The sequence below is a fragment of the Nomascus leucogenys genome, chromosome 2 (genome assembly GCF_006542625.1).
Source record: "Nomascus leucogenys isolate Asia chromosome 2, Asia_NLE_v1, whole genome shotgun sequence".
Taxonomy (NCBI): Eukaryota; Metazoa; Chordata; class Mammalia; order Primates; family Hylobatidae; genus Nomascus; species Nomascus leucogenys.
In genome coordinates, this window is record NC_044382.1 from 34,628,575 (window position 1) to 34,646,099 (window position 17,525).

Genomic DNA, 17,525 nt, shown 5'->3' on the forward strand with positions numbered 1-17,525 from the left:
AAACTAAATATGTTGCTTCTTAAGAACTCATGCTAGGAGTAGGAGAAATGTCACCTCTGCCATTTGTGATACTTGAATTATGGATGCTTTCTTTAAAAATCTGTCTTTTTACAACATGGCCATTTGTCCATTTTGTGAGGGTCAGTTTAGTTCAAATACTTAATATGGTCCAGAAATCCACTTAAGCAGACCAATATAAACATTACGTCTGACATCGGACTGACCAAATAAAGGTCTTGGTGTAAATCCATGTGATAAGTATTAGTGAAGTTCCATTACTCTTTATTTTTATGTAAAAATAAATATAAGTGGAAGTTCTAGTGCTTTCTAGACTTTTCTCCTCATACCTCTTGGATCATACTGCATACCCCAAGGAGTTGCTCACCCCCATGTTTGGAAAGGACTAGAGTAGATGACTGTGCTACTAAAGAGTACATCTTGTTTTTCACACACAGCTCTCCCTGTCCAGCTTGGTCACACATCCCTGCCACTTGGTCCCTTCGATTGAGAATATTACTATTCACTCTTCATAAACATTTGGTTCCACATCAAGATTCTGGTTTCATAAAATCATATTTCTGATGTTCATATAACTTCTTTATTGTCCATATCACATGAACATTTTTAAAGAGTGGAGAGTTGAACTTCAACACTTCCTGGGAGAGATCAGAAGGATGAATAAGATTGACGGAGTTTGGCAGGGATGAAGGCGGGGAAGTGTTCTTTGATGCACATCTCTAATATTTTTTTCCAGTGAGATTCTATCTTTTTGCTTCCTGAGTTTAAACATTAAAGATTTATAAAACAAATACAAAAACAAAAAACACTGTTCCTGATTAAAGTGTTTAGAAACAGTCAATTTCATTACATATTTGTGCAGCTACTTTTCTTAAATCAAGAGAAGAATGAAAAACAAATCCCATATACCAAAGAAACTGTCCTTTGTGGTTTAAGATGATGGTTAGAGTAACTGCAGTTTTATGTTTCCATTGTGATGGACTTGGTCTTTAGTGATTCAGGAATTCTGGGTACTAGTCCAATTGTTTACAAAAACAACAACAACAACAACAAACGACTTCATATAGGAACAACCTGTGCCAATGATCTAAGAAAGAACATTCTTTATCAGTATAATACCATACTGATACACTGTACTTGTTATGACAGGGACAAGAGGAAGGGAAATTCTGGGCAGAAGAGGGCGGGTTCCTATCGAGGTCTGCACCCTCAGGCCAAAAAGCCTGAAACCATGGCCCAAACTGAGAACTTACATCACTGTTTGCCTGCTCAAATGTTGCCTTTTCCAAAACCACCCGCGGCCCGTCCCACTCCCAGTCCTGTACGCACGAAAACCCCAGGCTCAGCAGCAGGGAGAGAGGAGAAGCAGCTGGACGTTGGAGACTATGGCTGGATGGCAGAGCGAAGCAGCTTAACTTTAGAGGGACAGTCTGAGGGTGTAACTTTGGAGAAGGATCTAGCCATCTCTGGCCAGACTTCAGGAGAAAATTACCTTCCCACCCTGTCCCTTTTTCAGTCCCCGTCCTGCTAAGAGCCACCTTCATCACCAATAAAATCCCCCACATTTACTATCTTTCAATTCATTCATGAGACCTAGATTCACTCATTTCTCTTGGATGCTGGACAAGAACTCGGTAACCATGAGTACAGATGCAAAAAGCTGTTGCACTGACCCTTTGCCCTTGCTGGTGGAAGGAAGCGCCTCATTTGAAAAGGTAGAGGGTCCACTGAGCTGTTAACACTTAAGCCATTTGCAGATGGCAAAGTTAAAGGAGCACTGTAACACTCCCTCTGGGGCTTCAGGGGTCGCAGGCACCCCCCCGCCGCCCCCACTAACCAAAATGCTGCTGCGGGGCTGGCACGGAGTTGGTTCCTGCTGGCACCCAAAAGCACTTGCCCCAGAATCTGCACCCACTCACCTGCATGTCCCCTCCTGTGAGAGGTGGAACGCAGCAGGTCCCAGTGAGTAGAGTTCACACCTGCCGGCACTCGAGTGGCCAGCTGACTCCAGTGATGGTGTACTCCAGTTCCTGCCTCTTTCGCTCCCACACTCCCTCCCGCAAGGAGTTGAGAGCTGTGGGCGGAGTAAATGGGGCACCCCCTTCACAAGTCCCACAGAGGGGTAAGGGAAATATCCTGCTTCGGTTATAAAACCATAACTAAGACTATTCCTTATCATCATAAAAACACGTAATTCATACATTTTTCTAGTTGAAAGAACATTATTTTGTAGATGAAGAAAATGGGACCCATAAAATTTAGGTAGTTTCCTCAGGATCACAGAGCTGGTTAATGGCAGATGAGACTGGACAAAGTCTCTTGATTCCCAGGTCAGCGTGCTTTCTGCAAGGACACTCTAGTAATATTTATTTAGGCAGGCAAGTATAGACATCAGCTACATTTAGGGGTAATAAGGAAGCAAGAACAGGAACGTAACTAGGGAGAAGTGAAGAGAAGTATCTCTGGCAGGGCCAAGCCCAGTGCAGCTGTCTGCTGCCATCCATTGTGCTAGGAAGGGTTTCCATGGCAGTGATAACAAGAGGAGGGAGACTAGTTCATGGACATGGCTCAAGATAACATTCCAGAAATACGGACAAGGAACTGCAGCAGTTAGGTTCCCTGAGATTTCCAGGGTCTGATCTGTTTTGGATTAGCAATATTGCTGGAGTTTTCTCCAAAGGCACAAGGTGATGGAAAACATATGGTCTAGCCCCAGCTTTGTTCTATGCACATTTCCTTAAGGTTTCCTTCTATTGCAAGGATTAAGGAGTAGGATATAGAATGTCTATATATATAATTGTAAATTGGTGCCTTTAAACTCTTCTTGCCTGTTGAAATATAAAACAAAAGAACATTTATCAGAGTCACCACATTACCAGCAGTCTTCTTTAACAATCCACCCTACTCCACCCACCCTACTCCAATCACCCAGTCTGTACCATACCTCCTGCTGTGTGGCAACACTAGCTGCTCATGTGCAGCTCAATCAGCAACCCTTCCAGGGTCCTACCCAGAGAGGATTGTGTTCCATTTGTTATTATAATAATGACTTTTAAAAGTAGATATCCATGTAAAAGACTTTTTAAAAACAATTCCATTATTTGATTTTTTTTTTTTTTGTATTTAGACTCTCAAGTAAATAATCTTTCCCTCTGCTTTCAGAAACACTCTGGATTCAGGTTCAGGATGACCAATGCACTTTTAGAAGTGTGTAGAGATTGCTTAGTGTTGCAGAATGCGTTTTGTTCATTCAAGAAATAATTACTAAGTATGGCCAGGCAATTACTTCAAATAAGGGAACATTAACTCAAATAAGGAATGGTTGGTTCCTGCTTTCTTTGTGCTAACAATCTAATAAAGGAGATAGACCTACTATAACCTAGAGAGGGCTATTTTGGGGAGCAGTTTGAGCAGATTCTTGAAGAGAACAGTGAAGCAAAGTCACTGGGACTGTCTGGGGAAGCCCTAAACCAATGCTTAAGAAATGCTTTGTTAACCTTTGAAGATCAGTTAGTGAGCTGCTGTGGTGTACGGTGCTCACGATAGAGAGACCAGGGTTGGTGCGCAAAGACAAAGCTATCAACATGGAAACATGACAAGTGACTGGATTAAGGAGTCAGGGAAAAATCAGCCATGGTCACAGAATTTGTATAGGTAGTTTCTGACTGGTGTCCCGAAGATCCTGCATTTTAATTTTAAGTTCATTGTAAGCTTTTTCTAATTGAGTGATGTCACATAAAAAAAAACAGATTCCTGATTTGGAAAAATTGGAAGATCAGTTAACACCCCTTTTACTTTCCTGTGCAGCAGCAACTTGCCACACAGTGGCAGCCTCTACAGTTGGAGCACCATGGGAGCTGGTTCTCTCTAGTCCTCACTGTTCTGTGGTCTCTCACCTCATTCACTTTCTTACCCTAAACCTGTGTTACCCCCAACCCCTTAAAATTCCTGTCCCTGGTCATTTTCAATAAAACGTTAATCCAGGTACAGCTGTGAAGGGATTTTATAGATGCAAATAAAGTTCCACATCAGTTGACCTTAAGACACAGAGGTTACCCAAGTGGGCCTGATCTAATTGCATGAGAAGGAAGGATTCAGTGCACACTTGCTGCCTTTGTAACTGAACTCAGGTCTAAGCCACTTGTCACCTGAAGCTCAAGAGCTGAGCTTTGATGAAAGGCAGTTTAGCTTGATTCAAGAAGCCAGCAACGCAGGGGAGGCAGCGAACTAGTGTTCAAAGACCAAGTCTCTGAGTTGTGCCTCTGAATCAGGGATTTTTAAGGGAAATTAGAGGAAATGATGATCAAAACTTTCTTGTAAAATGTGGACAGTCTCAGGTGGATAATTAATCATTGCTTTCCCGGTTGCTGTTTTGTGGCCTTCTGCAGGCATTGTCAGTCTATTCTTATTAGGCCAGTCAGCTCATTTCCATTTCCAGGGTTGTTGGTCAGGGCACTTTCTTTTTTTTTTTTTTGAAGTAGAGTCTCGCTCTGTTGCCCAGGCTGGAGTGCAATAGCGTGATCTCGGCTCACCGCAACCTCTGCCTCCCAGGTTCAAGTGATCCTCCTGCCTCAGCCTGCGGACTAGCTGGGAATACAGGCACCTGCCACAATGCCTGGCTAATTTTTGTGTGTGTGTATTTTTATTAGAGACGGGGTTTCACCATGCTGGCCAGGCAGGTCTCAAATTCCTGACCTCAGGCAATCCGCCCACCTCGGCCTCCCAAAGTGTTGGAATTACAGGCATGAGACACTGCACCCAGCCTAGGATACTTTCTTTTACCTCTTTTGAAGGTACTTTTTTCTGAGGCTGTTTTTAGGGAATAATCTACAAACTTGAGTAATCATTGTATTCGAGCAAGCAAGCTTTTCTCTAACATGGAGTCAGTACTGTTGCACTTTGAGGATGGAGGGGCACACGTGAGAAGGGATGCAGGTGGCCTCTAGAAGCAGAGGTCAGACTTAAGCCAGTAATAAAACAGTAACCTACAACTTCAAGGAACTGGTTTCTGCCAACAACCTGAGTGATCTTGGAAGCAGATGTCTTCCCAGAGCCTTAGATAAGAGCCCAGCCAGCTTACACCTTGATCTTGGTCTTGTGATTGATGGCCTCAGACAGAGCCCAGTCAGCTTCAACAGGACTCCAGGCCTACAGAACTGTAAGGTAATAAATGGGTGTGGTTTTAAGCTACGAAATTTGTTATAATATGTTATGTAACAATAAGAAAATGGATACATGGGCTTTATGGAATTAGACAAATTTGGATTTGCATCCAGGACCTGCCACTTGCTCTCTCTACCATCTAGGGAAAATTCCTTACACTTCTTTCCTCATCAGTAAAATGAGTATATAAATATAACCCACCCCATAGAGGTATTGTGAGGATTAACTGGTATAACACATTGTAGAACACTTAGCCTAGCGTACAGTTAAGTATTCATTAAATAAATTAGCTCCTGTAGCTGGTAAGACTGGATCAGGTCCTTGTCTTCACAGTACGAGAGAATTTAAAAGCAAGACCACAGTGATGGTATAGAAGCTTTATTGCAGAGCGAAAACAAGCACACACTCAAGAGAGGAATGCAGCTGTGCTCAAAAGAATGAGCTATGATCAAGGTGGCCAGGGCTTACATACTATATGCATAAGCAGAATGAAGGCATGAAATAATCTATAGTAAGGAGAGGGGTTTTCTGGGAAATGGGCAGGCAATTCCTGGAATTGGGGTGCTACCCTTTTCTCAACTGGCTAAATATGGTTAATCTAGAACCGTCATAGCATCAGGTGCATGATGGGAGTAAGGGGTTCCGCCATGGAAATTTTATGGTAATAGGGGTATAATGAAGCCAAGGGTCAGCAGTTGGTCAAGTTTTTCAGCCATCTTGGATTTAACCAGTTGTGCCAGTTGCTTCTTTTTTACATTCTTATCTATGCCTAAAGCAGGATGTCTGCAATCTGTCTTCATTGTTGCAGCCTGTTGTAACAGTTCCTTTTTACTAGGGGATGGGTCCTTGTGCTAACCTGTTTGGCCCCGTTTGTATTGCTTTTAGCCGCCTGCAAGAAATCATGCCCTGTTCCCTTGCTGATTGCCTGCCTCAAAAGAAACGTTTCAATTGTTTTCAGTTTCTTAAGTAAAAGCAGGATGTTTGAAAAATACTTGAATAGCAAATCATTCAAATAGAGCAAATATCAAACTACTTTTATGTTGTCATAGAGACCAAATCTGTTGATTGAAATCCCTGCTTGCCTGTACTGGAATTTTCATCTACCACAGAGACTCTGAGATCCTACACTGCCAGCCTATTATGGGAGGAAAGATCCATGCTTCAAGAAAGGAAACAAACTTGGCCTCTCATTCCCAGTCCTGTAATTAGCCAAGGCATCTTGGAAATATCCTTCCATTTTTCTGGGTCTTGTTTTTCTCATCTGCACAATGAATGCAAACTCTCGAGGTTCTCATGAGCCTTCTCACTCTCCTCTTTTGGAAAGTTCTAAGTTAAAGATAGGAAAAGGAGCTGTTGGCATCAGAAGAGCAACTTTGTGTCTTTGCATTCAACAGCTAGATCCAAGGCACAGCAGTGGGAACAGTTTCCTCCAGTTTCACTACTTGTCGTTCTCTTCGTATTTGCTTCTACTTCTTAAAGGTTATGAGAGCTAAAGAGAGCCTAAGTGAATGGTGGAGTAATCCATCTAGCAAAAAAGACTATTCTCCCAGGATCTGCCAAGCATTCATTAAGTTAACTTCTCATTAATCTGCACAAGGTGAAAATTACTTCCAGAATTAGAAGAGAATGAAGGCAACATTATTATTAATATCCATGTCTTATTACTTGTTCTATTCCTCCATATGATATGAAACCCGTCTTTGTAATCATCAGTCCTCAGCAAGTCTCCTCGGATGTTATTTCAGCTGAAGCATGGTGATGACAAATGCCAACTCCAGCACTGGGGAAAAGCTTTGTGGATGAGAACATTGGCATTTGGGACCATTATGCTGCTTTCCAATTCTGAGTGATTGCTGGTGTTCATGTTTATTCAGCAAAGTCCTTGGAGACTTGTTTGAAAGGGCACATGTTCTCTGGATATGGAAGAAAAGTAGCTCTGTGGGTAAGGAAGAAGTCATCAGCGATCTCAGCTTTCTGCTGCCTGAGACCTGCCTGCTGGGAGACTATTAATGAAGAACCCACAGAGAAGATAGGAAACAAGATTTGTTTTCAAAATAATGAATGGTTGTGTGCCCTTGGGCAAGTTACCTGACCTCACTGAGCCTCCTGGGTAAAGTGGACATGAAGTAAAAAGAAGCATTCCTTTTTAAAATTTGTTCCACATGATTAGAGTGTAAGGAAACTTACCTATATTATTTTTCTAAATCTAAACAAATCTCATTGTCAGAGTTGATGAGAAATCCAATATCAGTTGTTACTGGAGTGGAAGAGAGGCATGGGCTACAGACAGCAGTTTTACTGGGCTAACATAGTCTGGAAAATGTGGGGAAGACCCTCTGTTCTGCAGTCCATTATGGTGGCCACTGAGGTGTCCACTGTCCACCTGGACTGTCCCAAGGTGGGCAGCTTCTCTGCTCATGGTGGCATCCACCTCTCCGTGCCCTGCCTTGCTCTCAGTACCTTTAACACGGCTCCCAATACCACAGAACATGGGGCAGAAACCCTGCAGCCATGCTTTATCCTGTCCCTGTCTCTGTTAATGAGGTGTGATTTCAGATTCCTATCACTCCCCCATCGCCCTATCCCTGTTAGATCTCAAGGAATCTCACCTCTCTCCTGTAGTTATTCTACTTCTCACTCCTCCAACCCTCGGCGACTTTCCACTTTGGGTCAATCCAGCTCCATATATTGATGGACCTAGACTAGAGATCAGAGTGGACTTTAGCATGATGGAAAATGTCAACAATCATTCCAGTTTTCTGGAATGCAAGATGAACTGGTAAGACTATGGTGAACTAGCAAACACATGTCCACCTAAAAGAGGAAGTTGCTACTCAGCTCCAAGTGGTCATGTCACATGGAAATAAAAGTTCAGAACTGTATGTCTCTCAATGTTTCAAGAAAAGCATATTATTTTAGGTGAGAATTCCTGACTTTAAACTGTTGGTGTAGTTAAAAAATAAAAATATCACGCAGGCTAAACACACCACATCTGAAGCTAGCCAGTTTGCTAAAGCTATCATAACAAAGTACCACAGACTAGGTGGCTGAAACAACAAAAATGTATTGTCTCACACTTCTGGGGGCTAGCAGTCTGAAATCAAGGTGTTGCATAGGGTTTGTTACTTCTAAGAACTGTGAGGAAAGGATCTGCTCCAGGCCTTTCTCTTTGGCTGGTAGATGGCCATCTTAATGTTTACATGGCATTCTCCCTGCATCTCCTCATCATCTACCCTCTGTGCATGTCTAGGTCCAAACAATCCAAACTTCACCTTTTTGTAAGGACACCAGTCATCACCAGTCATATTGAATTAGGCTCCACCCTAATGACCCATGTTAACTTTACTCATTACATCAGCAATGACTCTGTTTCCAAATAAGGCCACATTCTGAGGTACTGAGCCTTAGGACATCAACATATGAATTTTAAGGAACATAATTCAACCCCTAACAGTGGTCTCAACAAAGACTTTTTAAAACAACTTACTTCTCTCTGCATCAACAGAAGGCCCAATCTTCATATTACACAAAGAATTGGTTATTAGGGGTGGGAGGGTGGAGAGTAGATTAATAAAAAAGGTAAACATTTTAGGAGGCCAAAGTGAGAGGCTTGCTTAAGCCCAGGAGATCAAGACCAGCTTGGGCAACATAGTGAGACTCCGTCTCTACAAAAAATAGTAGTACTCCCATCTACTTGGAGGGTTAAGGTGGGAGAATCACTTGAACCTGGGAGGTGAGGCTGCAGTGAGCTGTGATCGTGCCCCAGAAATTCAGCCTGGGCAACAGAACTACACCTTGTCTTTAAAAGAAAAGTAAACACAACTCATTCTTTTGAGACGAGAAGCTACAATTCATTTATCAAACAGGTTATCTGCTCACTAGGGTATCTGGCATATAGTAGATTCCCAGTAAATATTTGTTGAATTAGGATGAGTTGAAGTAAATCAGAATTAGATAGAATAAAAGGAGAGGAGGGAGCAGATTGGAGGTGGTTAGAGGCTCTTCAAGATGCCCCTCTCAAGAGCTGAAGGAATTCCATCTTTAGAGTAGAACAAGAACTTAGCAACTTTGCAATGGGCATCAAATATGCCTGTTATTAATCAGGCATTTCCCTGGCTTAGAGGTAAAAATATATCAGGTTCTAACCTGGATAGAATTTGGGGCTAGGGATGTTGAGAGAATTAATTTATCAACATTAACCAAAAAAAGTGAACCATATAATTCATGATGAATTATTAGTGCTATGAAGCTGCATGCTCATTTTAGTCTCATCTTATTAAAATATGTTGCCACAGTAGTTGACATTTCCTTATTCGAAGAAGAACACATGGACTTTGAAGAAAAACCTAGATTCACATCCTGCCCTCGCCCATTATTTGCTGTGTTTTTTTGGCCAAGATAGCAAGCTATTCTGAGTCTCAGCTTTGTCATTTGTATAGGATTAAGTAATGAAAATATTGTGTTCCCAATGTCTGGGTTCTGGCATCCAACACAGGACAGAATGAAAATACTTCCTACTTGTTTAGATGTAAGTCTTTCTTCAGAACTTTTTAATCAATTTATTAATTTTGTGATTTTTTCCCTGAGCTTATTTTATGTTATGAAATATGATAGTCAGGTACCAACCTAAACTGGCTTAAGTACAAAAGAAGGGAAAAAGCAATTAATTTACTGGTACAAGTGGGAAGCCAGGCTTAGTTACTCCCAGAAGCTCCAGTAATATCATCAGAGTCCTGTCTCTCTGCATCTCTCAACTCAGCCTCTGCATGGTCTTAATCTCAGAAGCCTCTGCCTTTGTGATGGCGAAAGGAGGATTATCACTATCTCCATGCTCACAACAGTCTTACAGCTTTGACTTCAGAACAAGAGATATAGTCTTTCTTTATGACTCTAGTATTAAAACATGTTTTTAAAGTCTAGGATCACATGTCCTTTCCTGAGCGGTAGCCAGGAGGTTGCAGTACCCTGATTGGCTAAGCCTGAGACACAGACCAGAAACAATATTCGGCTAACTTCTGATTCCTAAAATGCAGGGAATAGGAAAGAGTTGATTCCCCCCTACAGCCCAAGATGGAATGCTGGGCAGGTGAGAATATAGCTACGTAGTATAGTAGTATGCAAAGGGCTTTGGCTTTCTTCTAGATGATTTATTAAATCTTCTAAAAGTTGTCCAGCCATTGCTTATTTCAGCCTTACAAATGAATCTGACCATGAACATTGATGTATTGGCTGGGCATACAAAGCAGACTGAAAAAAAGTACAAGCTCCTAAAGATGAGTGACTACGTTTTGGTTAAAACATAAGTCCACTTGTACACACACACACACACACACACGCAGGTGCACGCTTCTACCTAAGGCTTTTACTGTCTATGTAATTATGTCCAGACACTGCAATATGACATTCATGGCTTTTCCTAAGCTGCTAGAAACTATCACTCCATATAGTTTGGGTTCAGATATTGAATCTTGCTTTGTAGTTTATAATACTGGGATTTGGGACTTTTCTGAGCCCTGGTCAGAAATGAATAAATCAAAGAATAGGTTAGGAGAATTCTGACATGTCTGGGTGTTTTTGGCACAAAGATGTGAGTGTAGAGCGACTATTAGAAGCCTATTTGTCTGAAAGCTAAGGTCCCTCCTGGAGTGAGAAAAAAAAATCCCCAAAACTAAAATCGCATGTACTTCTGGGCAAATATATACCAAGATGTATTTGGGAGAAGTCTTCAGCAGGGCTGATGATTTTCTCTGAAGAGTTCCTGCCAATAAGGAAAGGACCTTTGCAGCACCAGCAACAAAGCCTTAGTGGAGAGATGAGACTTTCTGCACAATGGGGTTTGTCCCTTGGATTCATCCTCCTGTTCCACTTTCCCTGGGTGAAGATATGAATCTTTTAAAGAGCAAAACAGCTGTAAGTAAGATGTATAAAACAGCAGGTGCTCCAGTGACATTGCTGGCACCTATCTGACAGACAGTAAATCACAGCAGAGAGCCGTGCTCTCAACTACATGAGACAGTTCCAACGCTGCACAGAGCATTCCAAGGCCTTTGTCATGGAGCCCCATGCAGCAGAGTCAGTCCCCAGTAGGCCCGGTTTTACCCAGAGGAGCAGCAGCAGTGGTCATGTGCAGGACAGGAACCTGCAGCACCCGTGGAGCACCAGGAGCTGCAAGGGAGTTCTGGGGAATAGCTGTGGTGCCCTCCATAGGGCAGTGGTAGCAACTAGAGGGGAACAATCTCCCCGAACTGCTTAGTTCTCTTGTACAAAGCAATTTAAGTTGGCTCTGCCTTGACTCCTTCAATCTGATATTTCCTCCTCCAACTCTTAAAATTATCTTCAATTATCTGGACATTATATCTTCAATTATTTGACCATTATCTTCATTATTTTACCATCACATGATGATGCTGGCAATCAAAAAGGCTCTTAAATTAGAAGGATTTCACCCTCAATCCTGGGGTGGAGTGAATTTGGGGGGTGTTTATGTGTATAAATAATTGCTTTCTTAACACATACGCAGCTAAATTAACACTCATCAAAGCTTAGTTAACGTTGTCTTTGGTTAGTGCAATCATGAGTAATTTCTTTTTTGTTTTTATTCTTTTTCGTTTTGTTTTCTTTTTGGGAAGGCTTATCTGCATTTTCTAAATTTGCTGCAGTTATATTTTTGCCTTTATATTTTTTAAAAGGCCAATTTAAAAGAAAAGAAACAAAAATCCTCTATCAATTCTTATACTCCATCTTAGAATCTAGTTCCTCAGCGGAGCCATTTCTAACTTTTCCTCCTCCTACACTTCCCTGTCAAATAATGAGAAATTTTGAATCCCTGAACTAGGGCAGTGCCACTACCTATGCAGGCATCAATTTAGCCCTTGCCAAATGTTGGCGGTCTGTTGAATGTACCCAGCCTGGGGCCTTGAATTAGTCACATAATAGTTCCAACTCTTTAATTCAATTAAATTTAATAACTTATGATTGAATGTCCAAGTGCTATGCTGGGCTGTGGCCCTTTGTATTTACAAAGGTACAGTTAATGACACCGGCAGGAGAGCCTGAAACAAATTAAACTGTAAGCCCACCTTGCTCTTGAATCCACGTTGGTGCCTGCAGCTCCTCTCTCACTCCACCCCCACCTATATGATTCCTAAATCCTCTCCACATCTGGGTCCCTATGTTCTGTGTTGTACCTGCCCATATGAGTAGGATAGACACGTGACTCATTCTGTCTCTCCTGCAATGATAGGGAACTTGCACTCCATGGAATATGCAAAATAATATATTAAAAGAACAGAAGGAAATATTAGAAATTTAACTTACATTTACTTCTGACCTAAAACAAAAAGGAAGCGAAGCTTCACCAGTATTTCCTGTTCATTGACACATCAACCTAACCAGCTACATGTCACTTGTAGTGCTCTAGGGATCCTCCGGGAAGAGGGAGACTTCGAACGACAAGGAAATTGACCGATGCCCTCAATGCATTGGCTTTCAGTTTTTACAACTTAGTTTGGTGAGTTTGAGATTCTGTTATCGGGCTGTAACTAAATCATCTCTCAAAATAGAACACTGGCTTAGAAAGATTCCTGCTCTAAAAAATCTCTGGATTAAGGATATGAAAAATCTAAGCATAAACAAGAAACCTACATCTTTGAATTTCTATCCTTGATCTGAATCCCTTTACACCCACAGTCAGTCATGACCAAATCCTATTGTTAAAGTCACTATATATAGACATATATTTCACTGATATTAATGGTGAATTTTTCCCTAAGCATGTTGCCACACAAGTTTTCTTGCTCAAATATTCTGGTTATACAGTGTTTTTCTCAAGTACTGAAACACCAGAATTTGGGGGGATGAGGTGTTGATATAACTATTTTTGTATTGAAAAACAATATCTGAATTATTTCTGATTTTAGCTATTCCTGAGAGTTACAAACTGTATTAAAATTTCAGAGCAAAAAAAAAGATATAGTTGTTTTAAAAGAGTTCTTCAGTATATTCAAAACTCTTAAGAGAAAGAAGAAAATAGTAACTGACCAAAGTCTATATTGAAATAATGTTTTTCTAGTTCAAAGACTTTACAAACAAGTGGAAAATGAATTGACAGTACTGAGTCTGATATGAGTAACCCAATATCCATTGGAAAGTCAATCTGTATGATGAAACTAAGATAAACCAGAAATTATTTCTTTAAAACAGAAGTATAGTTTACCATCATTTGAAAAATTATGGTTCTTGGAGAAAAATAGTTTACTATGTCCTCAGAATAATGAAACAACAAAGGGATTATTTGAGAAGGAAAGAGTTGAAGGAAAATACTTCAAGTCAGTTTATAACTCTCTCCTTATAATTTCCCAACTAGAGTCTTAAGGCTTTTCCAGAAACTGAAATAAATCTGTTCTAACAATTAAAACTTTACAAGATTACATTCTAAAAATTCAAATATATTTCATTTTCAGTGTCCATAATGTGTTGTATCAGTTTGCATTTAATATGTGCTTTATTCTTTTTAAATAATGCTTTATCTGTAAATTTATGTTTGAATAATGTATGTTTTTTATTTCACTTTTAAGAAATTTGCTTTAACTTGTTGCTTTTGTACTACATTTATATATTTGTATGTTTGCAATATGGTGAATATTATCTTTACTGACATTTTATACTATGAAATCTGAACATATGAATTATGAAAATATCTAAATTAACATGCATATTTTTATAATATACAAAATGAGTACCAACATACTTTATTGGCATTTTGATGTTTTAATACTTTGAGGAGTAGTTTTTAATAAAAACCATTGCAATTAGGGAGAATTTTAAATATTGGTTATTTTAACTTTATTTCATCATTTAAATGTTTTATGGTGAAAATATATATTAAATGTGCTTATACTGCAGGCAGGTGCTCAGCAACTTATTGCTAATGGGAAGTACAACAAAAAAATGAGACTGTTCACTGTGAAAAACTATAATATGTATTATCAGATGGCTTTTTTTTTTTTTAAGAAAAGCTAGCATTTAACAAATGAGTGCCATCAAAACTATCCAAAAAACATTTTTGGAAGTCCTTGGTCCCTAGATTGATCATAGTTCAAGCCATGCTTTCTCCTGCTTAAAGTTGACACCCCTAGCTGGGTGTGGTGGCTCACACCTGTAATCTCAACACTTTGGGAGGCTGAGGTGGGTGGATCACTTGAGCTCAGGAATTCAAGAACAGCCTGAGCAGCATGATGAAACCCCACCTCTACAAAAAATGCCAAAAAACTAGCAGGGCATGGCAGCACACACCTGTAGTCCCAGCTACCTGGAAGGCTGGGGTGGGAGGATCACTTGAGCCTGGGAAGTCAAGGCTGCCATGAGCAGAGATGGCACCACTGCACTCCGACCTGGGCAACAGAGTGAGACTCTATCTCAATAATAATAATAATAATAATAATAATAATAATAGTTTGACCTCTTCATTCCCACCCACGCATTTCTTCACATAATACAGGCTAGACCAAAGCAAAGTCATGCAACTGCTTCCATTTTTTATGGCAGCTTGTAGCACATTCAGGTCAGTACTGGAGGGGAAAATAAGAAAATATTCCTTGGCTTTTGTTCAGGAAATGTTTTAACTACATGTGTCTGAATAGCCTTCCCTGAATATCTGTTCTGTGAAGTCATTTGGCTGAAAGCTTCCCTCTGTCACAGGGTGCCTGTAATAAAACTATCAGAGAGTAGATAAATAGAGCCAGTTCAAACACTCATTGCTCTGTGTTGCCTTAAACAAAGGAGAGGGAGAGCCTATATCCCTAAAGAATAGAGCATTATTAAGATGTTTCTCTGCTTTGGGAAATATTCACTTGCAGATGGAAAGGGGCTGTTTGTTGGCATCAGGTACAAATAAAGCACCAAGAGGCTTTACCACACACATGAAGTCCCGCTCACCCTTTTCCACATTAACGTTTGTAACTTCAAAAGCACACTGGGTGAAGAAAGAGAAGGAGGGTACTTCGGTGATATTAGCAGTCCTGGCTTTTGTGTTAAACTGCATTTGACTGGGCACAAGCACTTGGGCAAGCATGGGAATTGTGGACTTGATTTTTGGATTCTAAATTTATGCCTCCATGGATTCAGAAATATCATCTCCGTCATTTTTGTGGAGACTGTCCTCAAATGGGACTCACACTTAGACTGCATGTAAATTTGCATAATGATTGCTTGAGTGATGACAGAGAACTTGGCACAGTGCCCTGAAGAACCAGTAGAACCGTAGAGAAGCTGTTTTTATCCTTAGGATGGATTAAATCTAGACATGAGAAAGAACATGCCTTCCAAGAATGCTTTTCTAAAACATTGCTCAGGAGAAATGCAGTGGAAGGGAAATCTGACATGTGACTGGAATAGAGTAACTTACTCAACTTCATAATCAAACTCAGTTGTCATTTGATTGAAGTAGAAGACCAAGAAGAAAGTTGCTTTGTTCCACTACATGAATTCTTTAAAGTTATAATCACCTATACCTGCAGATAAATTCTCAGTAGAGACCATATGTTATTACACATCTTAATTGTATTTTAAGTTTTTTGTTTTAAATTTAAGAAAGTTTTGTTGTTGTTGTTGTTGTTGTTTTGATTTTTTTTTAGACGGAGTTTCACTCCTGTCACCCAGGCTGGAGTGCAATGGAGTGATCTCGGCTCACTGCAACCTCTGCCTCCCAGGTTCAAGTGATTCTCCTGCCTCAGCCTCCCAAGTTGCTGGGATTACAGGCAGCCGCCCCACACCCAGCTAATTTTTGTATTTTTAGTAGAGACGGGGTTTCACCATGTTGTCTAGGCTGGTCTCGAACTCCTGACCTCAGGTGATCTGCCCCCCTCGGCCTCTCAAAGTGCTGGGATTACAGGCATGAGCCACTATGCCTAGCCAAGAGAGTTTTTTCGTAATGGTGACTGGAAACAGAAGAGATTAATGGAAAAATGAACATATAAGAAAGTTAGTTAACTCAGGTATTTGAAAGTATGCAGTAAATTTTATTCATAAGTATTTTGTGGTCTTAGTGCTAATGGTTTCTTAAAATTGTGGCTCATGATTTCAATAGAGGTAGAATCGACACTAAATAAAGTTGGAAAAATTGGTTATAGATGAGTTTCATCTCAATTTCTTAGAGGCTATGATATACATAATTCTTGTCCTCATTTAACTATCTAGAAGGTAAAATAGAAATAAACATAGGTAACTATTATTTGAAAAACACATGACACCTTATATACTAACACATCTGTATTAATCTGTATTCATCATTTTTTTATTATTATGTATTTTTGGTGCTTTGACATCTTACAGCCTTGTTAACCCTGGAGGGACTGTCCCTCCTAGGGTTAGCTAATTTCTAGAGATAGCAAAAAACTAACCTGCCATTATACTTGTCATATGCAAACTGACCACTCTAGAACCAATGTCTTCAAACATTTTCTCTAGTGAGCTCTTACAGGCCACTATTTTCCTGCCCTAATCATCTCAGGGCCAGGTACTAGACTCTTAGGAGCAGCTCTGACATTCCAAAGCCCACTGAAATTATTCAAACTAGCCAATCCTAACGAAACCTGCTTAACCTGCCTGTCCCATTCCTATTCCTTACTATGGAAACCACAATAAAGGCTCTTACCACATTTCCCTCTCTTCCTCTGCCTCCTGACCAACCCCAGCGCTTCTCCATGTGCTCCCCCACATCTCTGTGGCATGGAGTGCTCCCTCCTCTTAGGATCTGTGAGTATAACACACTATCTTATTAATGGTGGTCATTAATAATATCTTATTAATGGTCAATTAATGGTCTCTTGATCTGTTAGCCTTGCCATACCTAAATAATAATAAAATCAATGTTTTGAAACACAGCCTGGTAATATTAATGTTTCCTCTGCTATGGCAGACTGCATATTAAAAAAAAACCCTCCAGGCACAAATTTTTAAAGTGCTGACTGAAATATAAAAGCATATTATAAATGCGCTAGAAAGTTAAGGAAAAGCCAAACTGATGCAAAGTACAACTCTAGACAAGTGACCAAGATTATGCCAGAGACACTCCCTGAGAGAATCCATTAATGTCTAGGGGCCTAGATCTACAGTTTTAGTTGACTTTGCACAGGAGACAGAAAGCAAAGCCTAGAGCCTGCACAAAGTGAGAAGCCACCCCCATAAAATAGGTATCCCTCAAAAATGTTAACGTTGGTGAATGGACTAGAAAAGATAAAAATTCACAAAACAAGATAGTCTTGGCTTGGGGATAGAGGCAGTTAATAATACCTCTTGAAGATTTAAAGTCATAACTCTACCCTCAAATAAATTTTGGGCTGTAA